This window comes from Salvelinus alpinus, chromosome 12 (genome assembly GCF_045679555.1).
Source record: "Salvelinus alpinus chromosome 12, SLU_Salpinus.1, whole genome shotgun sequence".
NCBI classification, from domain to species: Eukaryota; Metazoa; Chordata; class Actinopteri; order Salmoniformes; family Salmonidae; genus Salvelinus; species Salvelinus alpinus.
In genome coordinates, this window is record NC_092097.1 from 24,700,611 (window position 1) to 24,718,467 (window position 17,857).

Below are 17,857 nucleotides of genomic sequence, written 5' to 3' on the forward strand. Positions count from 1 at the left end.
ATACCAGAATTCTAGGAACCAGGGCAGGGCGTGTACACACACACAACCTGCTGCTTTCTCATCTGATTACAGGCACCACTGACCCCATCTCTAGATGCCTGTGTTTACCTGTAGTAAATTAACCCTGTCACCACCACTTCCATGTAGACACTTATCCAAGTAGCCTGAAAATACAGAAAAACACACACAGGATACAGCCATAACATGAGCACTGGAACAAGCCCATCTGGTTGTCTTACAGCTGTCAACACACACACACACACACACACCCCTTTCTAAGGAAATGGAAGCTGTTAACAGTAAACATGCACAACTAATACTTCTAGTGATAGGCTATGTTGAATTGCTGAGAAATCTAACCGTGCATCAGTTAACGTTGTCTATTCTAGTTTATCAAACAATGTCCCCAATAGCCTATAACCTACCGTGAACTTAATCTTCCAAGGGTAGTTGGTGTACTGCAGCTGCATTTTGTTTTGAGAGAGACAGGGCACGAGAGAGAGAGAGAGAGGGAGAGAGAGAAAAGAAGAGGGGGAAACCAGATCAGGTTGGACATTAACAGAAAAAGGCCCAAACTAGAGAACCTGACTTAGTAGAGCACTGGCACCAACTACACAAACTGACTGTAGGGACAGGCACACAAACAACTGCCTGGTCCCTATGTAAGCAGGTCATTGGCTGCAGCTGCATTTTTGTAGCCTCCCCCAGCCAATGACCTGCTTACATAGGGACCAGGCAGTTGTTTGTGTGCCTGTCCCTACAGTCAGTTTGTGTAGTTGGTGCCAGTGCTCTACTAAGTCAGGTTCTCTAGTTTGGGCCTTTTTCTGTTAATGTCCAACCTGATCTGGTTTCCCCCTCTTCTTTTCTCTCTCTCTCCCCCTCTCTCTCTCTCTCTCTCGTGCCCTGTCTCTCTCAAAACAAAATGCAGCTGCAGAACACTGCATTTTGTGGACAGATTTAACTCAATGGTTTTATAACTAAATCATATTAAGGATGTACGATCAGACAGTAATTCAATATCTTAATTCCAATATTACAAAGAAAGGGCTAGCAATAATAATGTCTCCTCTCATATTTGTCATTAGCAATATAGATTTTCTTAATTCATGACCTATGGCACAGACAAAGTCATGCACGCAAGCTAGCTTTGCTTCTCGTCAAGAGAATGGAATTAACCTTGACGTGGTTCAACTCGTAATGGAACGAAACCACTCAGTCTACTGTTGCTAACATTACTTAGCTACCTGCCAACTTCACGGTTTTTACTTTATAATTACCGTTTTTCCACTCTGTCAACTTTTTCACCCCGAACGCTGGACATGGTTCTATAGGACCTCCACCAGCCGAAGCTGAGTAGAAACATTAACATTATGCCTTCTAATTGCAGTCGCTGTACTCGTAATATTTTATTTTACCTTTTTTTAACTAGGCAAGTCTTAAGAACAAATTCTTATTTACAACGACAGCCTAGGAACAGTGTCTTGTTCAGGGGCAGAACAGATTTTTACCTTGTCAGCTCAGGGATTTGATCTAGCAACCTTTCGGTTACTGGCCCAACCCTCTAACCACTAGGCTACCTGTCGCCCCAGGAGAACGATCGCCTTATGGTGAGGATAGCCGTGCTGCAAGCCCAGCGTCAGATGCAAATCATTAGGCAAGGGTCATTTCAGTGTAGGAAAGGATGAAACAGCGTCTGTGCCACCAATAAGTACAGATAGTAGTATAAATCCCCTCGCACAGTCCCTGCAGCCGGACAACTTTCTCATGGCTTCTGGAAGAAAATGCTGTATAAATGCTCAACCGGTGTCGCTCATTCAGCCGACAGAAACTTTAAACCGTTTTTCCCCATTAAGCAACGGGTCGGAGTCAGAGGCCGAGCCTTCTCTGGTCTCTCCTCCACCCGTTACGGGGTCTGAGACACCGAAGCCTCCCACCATTAGCTCTGACAAATTGAATACCCTAGTCATTGGCGACTCCATTACCCGCAGTATTAGACTTAAAAAGAATCATCCAGCTATCATACACCGTTTACCGGGGGCAGGGCTACCGACGTTAAGGCTAATCTGAAGATGGTGCTGGCTAAAGCTAAAACTGGTGAGTGTAGAGAGTATAGGGATACTGTTATCCACGTCGGTACCAACGATGTTAGAATGAAACAGTCAGAGGTCACCAAGCGCAACATACTGTAGCTTCAGCGTGTAAATCAGCTAGAAAGATGTGTCGGCATCAAGTAATTGTCTCTGGCCCCCTCCCAGTTAGGGGGAGTGATGAGCTCTACAGCAGTCTCTCACAACTCAATCGCTCATTGTAAACTGTTTTCTGCCCCTCCCAAAATATATTATTTATAGATAATTGGCCCTCTTTTTGGTACTCACCCACTAACAGGACCAAGCCTGGCCTGCTGGGGAGTGATGGACTCCATCCTAGCTCTCATCTTATCTATGAACATAGACAAGGCTCTAACTCCACAATGAGATAGCCAGCCTGCCAGCTCTGTGGAGTCTGCCACTAGCACAGTCAGTGTAGTCAGCTCAGCTATCCCCATTGAGACCGTGTCTGTGCCTCGATCTAGGTTGAGCAAAACTAAAAACATGGCGATGTTTGCTCTAGCAATCTCACTGGAATAAAGACCTCTTCCATTCCTGTCATTATTGAAAGAGATTGTGATTTCTCAAAATGGGGCTACTTAATGTTAGAACCCTCACTTCAAAAGCAGTTCTAGTCAATGAACTAATCATAATCTTGATGTGACTGGCCTGACAAACATGGCTTAAGCCTGATCAATTTACTGTGTTAAATGAGGCCTCTCCTCCTGGTTACACTAGGTGACCATATCCCCCGAGCATCCTGCAAAAGCGCTGGTGTTGCTAACATTTACGATAGCAAATTTGAATTTACCAAAAAAATACAAATATGACTGCATTTGTCTCTTGAGCTTCTAGTCATGAAATCTATGCAGCCTACTCAATCACCTTTTATAGCTACTGTTTACATGCCTCCTGGGCCACATACAGCGTTCCTCACTGAGTTCCCTGAATTCCTGTTGGACCTTGTAGTCATAGCAGATAATATTCTAATTTTTGGTGACATGAATATTCACATGGAAAAGTCCACAGACCCACTCCAAAAGGCTTTCGGAGCCATCATCGACTCAGTAGGGTTTTGTCCAACATGTCTCCGGACCTACTCACAGTCATACTCTGGAACTAGTTTTGTCCCGTGGAATAAATATTGTGGATCTAAAATGATTTTCCTCATAATCCTGGACTATCGGAGCACCATTTTATTACGTTTGTAATCGCAACAAATAATCTGCTCAGACCCAAACCAAGGAGCATCAAAAGCCGTGCTATAAATTCTCAGACAACCCAAAGATTCCTAGATGCCCTTCCAGACTCCCTCCACCTACCCAAGGACATCAGAGTACAAACTCAAAATACCCGAGCCCTGAAGCAAACTTCCAGAAAACTTGAATGGAAATGGCGCTACACTAAACTGGAAGTCTTCTGATTAGCTTGGAAGACAGTACCGTGCAGTATCGAAGAGCCCTCTCTGCTGCTCGATCATCCTATTTTTACAACATAATTGAGGAGAATAAGAACAATCCAAAATGTATTTTTGATACTGTCGCAAAGCAAACTAAAAAGCAGCATTCCCCAGGAGAGGATGGCTTTCACTTCAGCAGTGATAAATTAATGAACTTCTTTGACGAAAAGATCATGATCATTAGAAAGAAAATTACGGACTCCTCTTTAAATCTGCGTATTTCTCCAAACCTCAGTTGTCCTGAGTCTACACAACACTGCCAGGACCTATGATCAAGGGAGACACATGTTTTTTAATAATATATATATATATATATATATATATATATATATCTTGACACATTGATGAAAATAGTCATGGCCTCTAAACCTTCAAGCTGCATACTGGACCCTACTCTAAGCTACTGAAAGAGCTGCTTCCTGTGCTTGGCACTCCTATGTTGAACATAAAACAAAATCAAATCAAATTTTCTTTGTCACATACACATGGTTAGCAGATGTTAATGCGAGTGTAGCGAAATGCTTGTGCTTCTAGTTCCGACAATGCAGTAATAACCAACAAGTAATCTAACCTAACAATTGCACAACTACTACCTTATACACACACAACTGTAAAGGGATAAAGAATAAACGCCTCCCTATCCACCGGATGTGTACCAAACTCACAAAAAAAAGTGTCAGTAATAAAGCCTCTCTTGAAAAAGCCAAACCATGAACCAGAAAATATTTAAAAATAATAAATCAATTGTTTGCATAGTCAACTTAAACACAGCTCTGACACACACACTTATCCCACCAGACATGCCACCTGGGGTCTTTTCATAGTCCCCAAATACAGAACAAATTCAAGAAAACGTACAGTATTAAACAGAGCTCTTATTGCATGGAACTTCCATCTCATATTGCTCAAATAAACTGCAAACCTGGTTTCAAAAAACAGATAAAGCAACACCTCGCAGCACAACGCCTCTCCGCTATTTGACCTAGATAGTTTGTGTGTATGCATTGATATGTAGGCTACGTGTGCCTTTTAAAAAATGTATGTAGTTCTGTCCTTGAGCTGTTCTTATCTTTTTTATTTATTGCACCTTTATTTAACCAGGGAGGCCAGTTGAGAACAAGTTCGCATTTGCAACTGCGACCTGTCCAAGATAAAGCAAAGCAGTTTGACACATATAACAGAGTTACACATGGAATAAACAAACATACAATCAATAATACAGTAGAAAAATCTATATACAGCATGTGCAAAGGATGTAGGATAAGAGGTAAGGCAATAAATAGGCCATGGTGGCAAAGTAATTATAATATAGCAATTAAACACTGTAATGGTAGGATGTGCAGAAGTTGAATGTGCAAGTTGAGATACTGGGGTGCAAAGGAGCAAGATAAATAAATACAGTATGGGGATGAGGTAGATTGGACGGGCTATTTACAGATGAGCTATGTACAGGTGCAGTGATCTGTGAGCTGCTCTGACAGCTGGTGCTTAAAGCTAGTGAGGGAGGTAAGAGTCTCCAGCTTCAGAGATTTTTGCAGTTTGTTCCAGTCATTGGCAACAGAGAACTGGAAGGAGAGGCAGCCAAAGGAAGAATTGGCTTCGGGGGTGACCAGTGAGATATACCTGCTGGAGCAGGTGCTACGGGTGGGTGCTGCTATGGTGACCAGTGAGCTGAGATAAGGCGGGGCTTTACGTAGCAGAGACTTGTAGATGACCTGGAGCCAGTGGGTTTGGCGACAAGTATGAAGCGAGGGTCAGCCAACGAGATAACACAGGTCGCAGTGGTGGGTAGTATATGGGGCTTTGGTGACAAAATGGATGGCACTGTGATAACTAGATGCAGTTTGTTGAGTAGAGTGTTGGAGGCTATTTTATAGATGACATCTCCGAAGTCGAGGATCGGTAGGATGGTCAGTTTTACGAGGGTATGTTTGGCAGGATGAGTGAAGGATGCTTTGTTGCGAAATAGGAAGCCGATCCTAGATTTAATTTTGGATTGGAGATGTTTCATGTGAGTATGGAAGGAGAGTTTACAGTCTAACCAGACACCTAGGTATTTGTAGTTGTCCACATATTCTAAGTCAGAACCGTAAAACTAAAGAGTATGCATTTAGTTTTACTTGCATTTAAGACCAGTTGGAGGTCACAGAAGGAGAGTTGTATGGCATTGAAGCTCATCTGGAGGTTAGTTAACACAGTGTCCAAAGAAGGGCCAGAAGTATACAGAATGGTGTCGTCTGCGTAGAGCTGGATCAAAGAATCACCAGCAGCGAGAGCGACATCATTGATGTATACAGAGAAGAGTCGGCCCGAGAATTGAACCCTGTGGCACCCCCATAGAGACTGCCGGAGGTCCGGACAACAGGCCCTCCGATTTGACATACTGAACTCTATCGGAGAAGTAGTTGGTGAACCAAGCAAGGAAGTCATTTGAGAAACCAAGGCTATCGAGTCTGCCGATAAGAATGTTGTGATTGACAGGGTCGAAAGCCTAAGCCAGGTCGATGAATACGGCTGCACAGTATTGTCTCTTATCGATGGCGGTTATGATATCGTTTATGACCTTGAGCGTGGCTGAGATGCTCCCATGACCAGCTCTGAAACCAGATTGCATAGCGGAGAAGGTACGGTGAGATTCGAAATGATCTGTTTGTTAACTTGGCTTTCGAAGACCTTAGAAGAAAGGCAGGGTAGGATAGATATAGGTCTGTAGCAGTTTGGGTCTAGAGTGTCTCCCCCTTTGAAGAGGAGGATGACCGCGGCAGCTTTCCAATCTATGGGAATCTCAGATGATACGAAAGAGGTTGAACAGGCTAGTGATAGGGGTCGCAACAATTTCAGCAGATAATTTTAGAAAGAGAGGGTCCAGATTGTCTAGCCCGGCTGATTTGTAGGGGTCCAGATTTTGCAGCTCTTTCAGAACATCAGCTATCTGGATTTGGGTGAAGGAGAAGTGGGGGAGGTTTGGGCGAGTTGCTGTTGGGAGCGCAGGGCTGTTGACAGGGGTAGGGGTAGCCAGGTGGAAAGCATGGCCAGCCGTAGAAAAATGCTTATTGAAATTCTCAATTATTGTGGATTTATCGGTAGTGACAGTGTTTCCTAGCCTCAGTGCAGTGGGCAGCTGGGAGGAGGTGCTCTTATTCTCCATGGACTTTACAGTGTCCCAGAACTTTTTTGAGTTTGTACTACAGGAAGCAAATTTCTGTTTGAAAAAGCTAGACTTAGCTTTCCTAACTGCCTGGGTATATTGGTTCCTAACCCTAGTATATTTTTTTATGCAAGAAAAATCTTTGAAATTGTTGCCTTTTTTATATTGTTGTTCTCTCTCTCAAGGATAATTATGAACATGGTTTCATTTGTAAATGACTAAGTTGATTTGTGCTCAGGTTGACTTCTACACAGAATCGCCCTCTTAGACATTTCTGAGAAAAGCCTTCTCACATGTATTCATGACCTTCATATGGGCAATGCTCAATGTCAGCAGGAGTTCCACAACTAAAGTTCCAAGCATACAGATTGTTTGTAAAAAATATATATATATATATTTTTTGTGGATGTTAAATTGTTCTGACTAACTACAGTAAATTATGTCTTTGTATATCAAATATGTATTTCTACAGGTCAACAGCAGAAATATTAGTCTTCTGGCCTGTTCAGTGAATTGTGATATGGAGAACATACAGTAGAATAGACCTACAGTGTCTGTAGCACAACAGGTAAGCACTATTTGAGGAATGTGGATGGATGGGCCGTTGTTGTTTTTTTTTACATTGTGAGATGTCTGTCTGCAACCCCCCACCCCCCGTACTTCTATACAGGTTGTGGTATCCTCGTACCATCGTTCTCTCATCCTCGGATTTACAGTATTACCGGCTTATTACACAAGGGGGTACCAGAGAAATGCAAAAAAGACCATTGATTGTCGCTTGCCACAATGCTAACAAAATTAGCACAAGTAACAGTGAATTTCCATGGAGGCTGCTAGCTCAATATGCTAACGATTGCACATGGAAATAAATGAATTGCAAAGACCGGTAATCTAGCTCATAAAGTTATACATAGGTAGGAGCTACCGAATGTAATTTCTGGTGAGTTTGGACGTTTACAAGTTAATGTGATCATGGTATAAATTAACAAAGGTTTAATGTATTCGTGTCTGAAGGAAGAACAGTACTGGCTCTGGAGCAGCATATTTACATGCTGTGTAGATTCTAGTCGCTACGGCTCTGGGAAAAGATTGGGGAGGAGCAGACGGGCCAGAATGGAGAGGAGAAAAAAACACAAGGAAATCAAAAGACGTCAGTGGCAGCTGTACAGAACTCAACCAAAGGCCTTTGACTTAACAAACACGGCGGAAATCTAGTTACATATATTGCAACTTAAAGGTTAAATTCGCTGTTAGATCCTTCGTAGGAGCATCGTTAGAGCTGGTTCCCAAAACCATCGTTAATAACATTGCACTTAAATTACGAGCATTTAACGCTTGCCTCAGGTCACTCGTAGAACATCTAAGTGCTTGGTTAGATACTTTTTTGCCCTCCCATGTCGCTTTATAGTCTACTCAGATATCTGCTAAACACGGAATCACATGGTTTATCCATCTTTGTGACCGCCGCTAACTTCAGAACAAAGTTGACCACAATTGATACAAACAAGCGACGTATAAAAAGTGAGATGACTTTAAAATATAAACTGTAGGCTATGTCAATCATATTGAAATACATTTAGTATTCAACCGAGTTCTATTTTGCTACAGACTTCAGTCTATAATTTGTCTCTATATATTTCAAGATGTGTAGCTTAGAGTGCACAATGATTTGTTTGTGTGCGTTTTATTGGGTAAGCATTAGAATAACCTCAATACTTGTAGGTGGTAATATCTCTCTAGCCGCTGATGCGTCGTGTAGGAGCTGATCCGTCATCAGTATTGTGAAATAATGTAAATGTTAAGGTAATATTTGAATGGAGAAAGCTGATCCAAGAGCAGCACTCCCTTTCTTTCGATCCTATCAGTATCGGCGCATGCTCCAACGACTCACTGAGCGACCGTTCTCTCTGCGTGGTGTTTTGGGAAACTTATGTTACATCTTCAGCCATTGTAGGAAAGATGCATTGTTAAAACACTCATAAGCCTAGTTCCATCGCTATCTGGGAACCAGGCCATTCACAGCTACAGTGCATTCGGAAAGTATTCAGACCCCTTGACTTTAACATTTTAGTACGTTACAGCCTTATTCTAAAATGGATTAAATGAGTTTTCTTCCGTCAAAAATCTACACATTGCCCCCATAATGAGCATTTTTTTAAATGTATGAATAAATAAATGAAATCACATTTTAACAAGGATTCAGACACTTTACTCAGCACTTTGAAGCACCTTTGGTTGCGATTACAGCCTCGAGTCTTCTTGGGTATGACACTACAAGCTTGGCACACCTGTATTTGGGGAGTTTCTCCCACTTTTCTCTGCACATCCTCTTGTTCGATCGAGTTCAAGTCCGGGTTCAGGCTGGGCCACTCAAGGACATTCAGAGACTTGTCCCGAAGCCACGCCTGCTTTGTCTTGGCTGTGTGCTTAGGGTCGTTCTCCTGTTGGAAGGTGAACCTTTGCCCCAGACTGAGGTCCTGAGTGCTCTGGAGCAGGTTTTCATCAAGGACCTCTACTTTGCTCCGTTCATCTTTCCCTCGATCTTGAATACTTCCCGTCCCTGCCGCTGAAAAACACCCCCACAGCATGCCTCCACCATACTTCATCGTAGGGTTGGTGCAAGATTTCCTCCAGACATGATGCTTGGCATTCAGGCCAAAGCAGCTGCTCTTCCTGTGGTCCATCAAAATGAATTGTACAATTTTAAAAACATTACAATATTTTCACAGACTTTGTGCCCTCTGGCCCCTACTCCACCACTACCACATATATACAGTACAAAATCCATGTGTGTATGCATGTGTCTGTGGATATGTTTGTTGCTTCACAGTCCACGCTGTTCCTTAAGGTGTTTTTAAATATTTTTTAAAACTCATTTTAATGCTTGCATGAGGTAATTACCTGAGGTAAGGTAAGTACGGTCCAGCAAAACACTGAACCACAGCTACTCTAACTTCCACAATGCATACAAGGCCCTCCTCTGCCCTCCCATCGGCAAATACGACCACAACTCCATCTTGCTCGTACCGTCCTATAGGCAGAAACTCGAACAGGATGTACCCGTGACTAGAACCATTCAACGCTGGTCTGACCAAACGGAATCCACGCTTCAAGATTATTTTGATCACGTGGACTGGAAGATGTTCTTGGGAAGCCTCAGACAATAACATCCATTTATACGCTGACTCGGTGAGTGAGTTTATTAGGAAGTGCATTGGAGATGTTGTACCCAGTGTAACTATAAAAACCTACCCCAACCAGAAACTGTGGATACAAGGCGGCATTTGTGCAAAACTGAAAGCGCGAACCACCGCATTCAGCCATGGAAAAAGGTCTGGGAATATGGCTGAATATAAACAGTGTAATTATTCCCTCCGCAAGGCAATCAAACAAGCAATGTCAGTATAGGGACAAAATGGAGACGCAATTTAATGGCCCGGCCCCGAGACGTATGTGGCAGGGTCTACATGCAATTACGGACTACAAAAAGAAAACCAGACAAGTCATGGACACTGACGTCTTACTTCCAGACAAGCTAAAACCCTTCTTTGCCCACTTTGAGGATAACAACCACTGATGCGGCCCGCTACCAAGACATTTAAATGTGTTAACCCTCGCAAGGCTGCTGGCCCAGACAGCATCCCTAGCTGCGTCCTCAGCGCATGCGCAGACCAGCTGGCTGGTGTGTTTACGGACATATTCATTCACTCCCTATCCCAGTCTGCTGTCCCCACATGCTTCAAGATGGCCACCATTGTTCCTGTACCAAAGAAGGCAAAGATAACTGAACTAAATGACTATCGCCCTGTAGCACTCACTTCTGTCATCATGAAGTGCTTTGAGAGACTAGTCAAGGATCATATCACCGCCACCAACTTGAGTTTGCATACTGCCCCAACAGGTCCACAGACGATGCAATCACCATCACACTGCACACTGCCCTATCCCATCTGGACAACAGGAATACCTATGTACTTGAAAAATCATTTTAAAAAACCTAACCCAGGTGCACTCCGCGTTGCGGAGAATAGCCCTTAGCCGTGGTATACTGGCCATATACCACAAACCCACAAGGTGCCTTATTTATTTTATAAAACTGGTTACCAACGTAATTAGAGCAGTAAAAAGAAATGCTTTATCATACCCGGTGTATACAGTCTGATATACCACGGCTGTCAGCCAAATCAGCATTCAGGGCTCGAACCACCCAGTTCATTATTATTCTAATAATATACTGCATATAGGCCTAGTATGGACTACACCAGGGTTCCCTAACTTGCAGCCCGCAGGTGGTTTTATTTGGCCCCCCGTGTTTTCTGAGCAAAAATAATGTTTTTTATTATTTTATTTTCATTGTTGGACATTTAAAAAAAATGTAACACCAGGAAATCAGCTCCAACTGATGTTAAATGTAAGCAAGGTTTGAAATTGTGTTTTAGTTAAATAATGATATCCGTTTGGGCTTCTTGCGGTCAAACCCTGGACTACAGAGAGGTGAATGATGGAGTCTCTCTCTCGCTCTGTGAATGTTGGAAAAAAATCTTTGTTCCTTTCTAAACATAACAATGTGAATACAAAGAGGACTCGGACCACAAAATAGCTGAAGTGAACTGGCAAAAGAGTTGAGTCCTCATTCAAAGGCAGTATGAATGCAAAGAGTACAGAGTTCATTTGCCTTTTTTTTTACCCCAGAGTTCACTTTAAAGAGGACTGAGATCAGCTCTTTTGAAAGAGGATTATATGTGAAAACAACCTAAAAAGAAGTTGGGGAACAAGCTATGAAGGAAAAATACAGGTACCGCCAAGTAGCGCATGGACTTGACAGTGCCATCTCGCTCCTGAAACCTGGATTCACTGGTAGACGTAACATAGTAAGTGAAAATCTGGGACACTCAAACTACTATGCATGTATTAATTTGTGGTGCACATCACTTATTTTGTATGATATGTTACACATTTGCAATACATTTGATGTGTTATGAATTCGAATTTGCTGTGGCTAACTTAGCTAGGTGGCTAATTCTAACATTAACTAGGTGGCTAACGTTAGCTAGGCCAGGGGTTAAGGTGTTAGGGTTAGGTTAAGTTTAGGGTTAATTAAACCTCAACAGTATCGGTGTCCCTTCACCGGGACGGCTGATCTAACATGCGCTAATGTGATTAGCATGATGTTGTAAGTAACAAGAACATTTCCCTGGACATAGACATGTCTTATATGGGCAGAAAGCCTAAATTCTCATTTAACAATAGGATGGTACTGTCGGATAATCTAAAAACCATGCTATTGTTTGAGGAGAATGCACAACAAAAAACTTATCACGGCAACTGGTTTGATACATTCACCGCTGAAGGTAAATAACGTACTTACATTCAGTAATCTGTTTAGTCATCCTGAGGCTCCCAGAGATAAAATGTACCATAGTTTTGTTTGATAAAATCAATTTTTATATTCAAATGTAGGAACTGGGTTCTAAAGTTTTAACCCCAGCTGTTTCTGGCCCCACGTCCACCCTGCCCGGCCATCTAGATGTGTAAAGATTAGTGTCTTTTCTGTAGGGAAGCTAATTTTCCATCATTTATTACCTTCCTGGGAGTGTATAAACTTACAAAAATTATAAGTTAATACAAATTGTATGTTCTCTATAGCTATGTACCTGAAAATGTATCAATTCGGCACATTTGGGCAGATTTAATACAACATTTTCTGATGTATTGCAATGCTTCACTTAGCTACTATTGCAAAGTAGCTAAAAAGTAGTAAGTAGTTGCTAATTAGCTAAAATTGTCCATGATGAGATTCGAACAAGCAACTTTTGGGTTGCTCGACATTCATGTTATACACCCGACCAACCACCCTACTTTATTTTTTTCCCTAAGTAACCTCCTTAAGCAGCCTTCAATCTTATGTAACCATACCAAACGAATGGTGCAGCGGTCTAAGGCACTGCATCTCAGTGCATCACTACAGATCCTGGTTCGATTCTGGGCTGTATCACAACTGGTTGTGAACAGGAGTCCCATAGAGTGGTGCACAATTGGCTTAGCATCGTCCAGTTTAGGGGAGGTAGGCTGTCATTGTAAATAAGAATTTGTTCTTAACTGACTTGCCTAGTTAAACAAAGGTTAAATAAAATAAAGACTTCTGAATTTCCCGTATTTACGTTTACTATGTTACGTATAGTCTATGACACCAGGCTGTACACTTGGCAATCCTACAAAGGTAAGAACTCGAATAACATTTGAACAGATGACAGAGACATGAGGTTTGAACCATTGTTTTCTTAGAGGAGGAGTATTACTTTACCCATTAGTCTATATATGCGTGTTTGATTGGACACCCTACTATGGTTACGTCTAGTGAAACCAGCCTGCTTGCTCGGCTCTGTTTGGCCCCCAGCGCACGGCTTTCTAGCAAAGTTATCGTTATATAAGAGGTGTATCTGGGTATCACAAACACGGTTTATACATAGCAGCGGCATAGCTCTGGATAGAGTGTCATCAACGATATGTCCACGGAAACCAGAGGTTGGTCATAAATGGCGAAGTCATCTGGGTAGGCAATTGCATTTGACAGTTCAGAGATTTAAAAAAAGTGCACTAAATTGCACAAACATAGCATAAATATGTATCATAACACGTTTGTAGCTGTCAATGTTTTAGGAAAAGGATGGGCTGACTACCAACTCATATCCAACAAATAATACAATTACCTAACCTATACTGTTTATTAATGCAATTATCTAGCCTATATTGTTTATTATTAGGCAAAACATGAATTAAAATTTTCAAGAGACACTTAAAATGGTAAAAACCCAAGCCTTTTTATCCAGCGGGGTCCGTGAACGCTGGAGCTGAATGACCGTGAAATCGATTTACAAAGTGCAAACTATGGCGCACAATGCATGATCAGTTATTTTAATATAAAAAAAATAACCCAGTTAGTTTTCCAGAGTTGGCCCATGGCGATTTACGGTGCGCTGTGAGTTCGAAGAAATTAATCTGTGGAATATTACTTACACGCTCTGAAGGTCAGATGATACGAAGTTGGGAGTGCAGGTTCTGGAAACTACGCGGGTCTTCCACCAGTGCGCTCCAATACGGTCAGTGGAACCGCTCGTATCCTCAAACACAAACTACGCTAAAAAGGCATTATAATTTCAGAAAGATAGATGATACACTCCAGCTGCTAATTGTTTTAGTTCCGCTGGCTGTGATGTTGTCAGCGGGGCTTGGCGCGTCCCAGGTCACCTGTGTTCACTTGTGACAACTCCGGCAACCAATAGACGGGGTTGGAAGAGCGCACATGGAAATATGGGAGGGTGTAGTAAAAAATGTTTTGCAAACAAACATATATACAAACTATTTATATTGCTAGGAATCATAAACAAACGAATATTATTAGCAGTTGAATTAAATATACTACAATTTTATCAATATCAGAATTTCTGAAATAAATCATTATATCAAAACCATTAAATTGTACAACGTGTCCTGTTTTCTTTGTAACAAAGTTCTGTATGTCAATCCAAAGAATTCTACTATAAATACAGGTATAAAAAAAATGGTCTCCTTCTCCATTCCACAGAAATGACAATTATAGTCAATATTCAGCTTGAATCTTTCCATAGCGTGTTTCACATGATAAACTCAATGCAACATTTTAAATGAAACGTCCTTTACCTAGTTACTAATAAAATACTTGTAAGACACTTTCCATGCTTTCCTTTTTGTATATCATCATAGATATTCGGCCAAAGAAATCTTGTTGAGGGAAATGTAGTATCACAAACAATATTCCTAATCTGTTTATTACTACATGTATCTTTTCATGATGTTAATATTGCCAATTACAGAGGAATAAAAACATTATTTAAAAAAACATTGGAATCACATCAAAAACAATTGCATATTCTTTCGGGGGTTTGTGTAGTTCTATTGGACAAGGGTATTTTCGGGGGAAGTGACATTATTATAGTTGAGTTGACTGTCAGTGCATGCATGGGGTGTTATCCTTAGGCTACTCCAAACAGTTGCAAAACGTTATTTTTCTATTGGACAGATTTAGGTAGGACCCTCCCTGTTTGCTGAACCTGTCCAATAGAAACACAAGTTTACGTTGCAAACGTTTTGCAACTGTTTGGAGTAAGGATTATACCCCAGTACTTTACTTGGTTGAGCCAGGATTGGCTTTAATGGTCCCACATTACGAACTGCCTGACAATTTTCCTTTTAAATGGACCATACATTGCTGCACACCTTCCTTGCCTTCGCTCTAACTAATGCTTGTGTGTGTATTGCTATTAAATCATGGTGTTGAAACTGAATGGCGGGATTTCACAGTAGTTTCAATCAGTAGTGTGTAATTCATGGTGCCAAGAGAAGCCAGGCTTCCCCAAAATAATTACCAAGAAATAAATATATATAAAATTACATATCTTTTGTCTCTCTGTGTTTCATTGTTTGTCTTAAATTCACAAGAGCCTGATTGTATCTCACAGGAGAAAGCATCTGAGTGAGTGAAACATCGCCCCTCTGTCTCTTGACATGTAGGCCATCTATATGGAGCCAGATAGCTGCCAAAAGATTGAACGTACGTATAGATTTTCTTACGATCCTAACAATACGTACATTCAATGTTAGGATCGTAAGAAAATCCATACGTATATTGTTAGGATCGTAAGAAAAGCCATCCGTGAAACATGAAATTTAATCTGTGAACATACAAACACCATGTTACGATTACAAACTAACAATTTATGCTTGAACAAATCTTGTTTTACAATTCTGAAGTACAATAATACCTTTAAGAGTTTTGCAGATTCATCTCACCAACAAAAAAAAACTACACCAAACAGCCTGTGAGGAGTGTTACTCGAACAAACATAACACAGTATAAACAAAAGTCAGGGAAACCAGAAAGACGTATCCTGCACATTTTCAAGTTAATAGACAATGGAGACTTTTACTCCTCAATTTACTTCACATTTAGGTAGCTAATGTAATGGATGTGTTTGCCAGCGCAAGTCTAGATAGCACTAGCTGTATTATGCCTACAACAGTGAAGTTTCAGTCCACTAGGTGTATCTTTACAGCACGGGCATATCTCTGGGTGACGTGGACATCCCCATGCATCCACCTTATCAAAATATGACCAATTCAATATTGCACCACCCCATTCTGTGGGCTCTTTTTTTATTTTATATGAATCTCGTTTATTTGGCGTACCCCAACGGCATTGTATGTACACCTGGGGGTACGCGTACCCCAGTTTGGGAATACCTGCCCTAGACAAGGCTCTTCTGTGGCTTTATAGTTTCATTCTCTCACAAGTCATTTTCTGAAGGCCCAAGCCAATACTACGCCATCTACTGGTATAACAGTGTTATTGAACGCAGTTCTAAAACAAGCTCTAGACTTTTATTTTGGAAATGAAACCTGAAGCTGCAAAGCAACTCTGTCTGGTCTGAAGTTGCTTGACTGACTGGCTAACATCAACTAGCTACGTTCGGTTCATGTCCTTTGCAGATGCCACATTACTGACAAAAGTTTGTACGCATAAAAAAAATGTGTAACCGAGTGAAGGGAGACGTAAAGTAAGAATTGGACGTGTAAATGTTCATTCATAGTCGTAACGTAGGGTTTGTACGTTTACAGACCTAATTTAACGGTTACATTTCCTGTTTCACGCATGGCTTTTCTTACGATCCTAACAATTTAAGTATGGATTTTCTTACTATGCTAACGATACGTATGTTCAACCTTTTGGCAACTATCTGGCTGATGCTGTCTGGTCCAAACTAGTATGACATTGTTGCGGCCCATAGCATTGAATGGAATGCAAGGGAAGCCAGTGAGCATTTTTTTTTTTGACAATCAGCATTGAGCTAAACTGGGCAAGCTCAATCCTGAATGGTCCTGGTGCACCAAAAAAAAGTGTTAAGGGAAGCCAGGTTGGATTTTGGCATCACTCCTATCAGATCGCATTGAGAGCATAAGTCATTGACAGAAATAACTTGAATTGTTGTGTTGTTGTCCTCCAGTGGCTAGCTAGCTAACTAAAGTTGTCCCTTTCCTAAATTAGCCATGGATGGAGATAGGGATTTGGACTTGTGGTTTTACTTAATTCTCCGTACTGGCCAATGATTATAATGACGATTCTGATCCAACCATTAATTCATACATTGTTGTGCCCCTGGCCTGAGAGGATGTAAGTTAAATATGTAGCTAGTTGTAGAAGGCTAGCCTTGGACAGCAAAAAATGTAATTGTGTACTGTATGACAGAGTGATAGACCGTTTCATCAACATGAAAGAGAGGAGGATGGCATTGGCATTACTCTACAAGTAGGGTGAGTCAACCAGTGGAGGTTTCTCAGAGAAGGAAGAGGACCATCCTCAGTGAATTTCATAAAAATAGTAAACCAAAAAAGTTATCATTTTCAGATAAAACTATAAATATATTCACGGCACCAAATAATTGATTAAAACACAGTTTTGCAATGATGGTCTACAGTAGCCTCAGCAGCACTCTGTAGGATTGCACCATGGTGTAGCCGGACGACTACACTTAGCTAGCAAATGCAGCTAGCTAGTTCAGCCTACTCAAACAGAGAAGGATGCTATGTCTATCCAACACTGGAACTCTTCCAAGTCAATGTAAGCTTTTGGTTTTATAAATTTTCTGCCACGGGGCCCGCTGGTGTAACTGCTAAACTGCTTTCTGACTGTACACCGTACTTCATGATTGTAGCGGGTTTAGTAAAGCATTAGTTCTAGTTGACTATGATGTGACAACAACGTAGGCTGCGTGTAGTGGTTAGCGGCCATGGTATGAAGGTTTGGCTTGGAAAGGTTTTTTCACCTAGTCACAGAGCGCTGATGTGTTGTGCACGGAAGTCCACAAGTCAAGGGAAAAGGTGACAGTACGAAAGCACATAGATAGTTGCAAGAATGAATTATATATACACAAACAATGAGCAAAGTCATCATGCTGTTTTTGTGGCTGCTATGAAAGTGAATTTTTTGTGTGGTCGCTGCAGCTATTTTCAGGTCTCTCCAGAGATTTTCGATCGGGTTCAAATCCGGGCTCTGGGTGGGACACTCATAAGTCAAGGGGTCTGAATGCTTCCCGCATTGTATATAGGCAGGTGTGTACCTTTCCAAAT

General features: G+C 41.5%; 1 protein-coding gene across 2 annotated transcripts in view; it reads right to left on the reverse strand.

Annotated features, from left to right (window-relative positions):
- The window catches only part of tfeb (transcription factor EB), a 126,124-nt gene extending 112,169 nt beyond the window's left edge, over window positions 1-13,955 (reverse strand). For both annotated transcript variants that reach the window (XM_071335458.1, XM_071335457.1), the window contains exon 1: window positions 13,712-13,955. The gene's annotated coding sequence lies outside the window, so the exon portion shown is untranslated. The remainder of the gene's footprint in view (window positions 1-13,711) is intronic.
- Window positions 13,956-17,857: the final 3,902 nt, after the last annotated feature.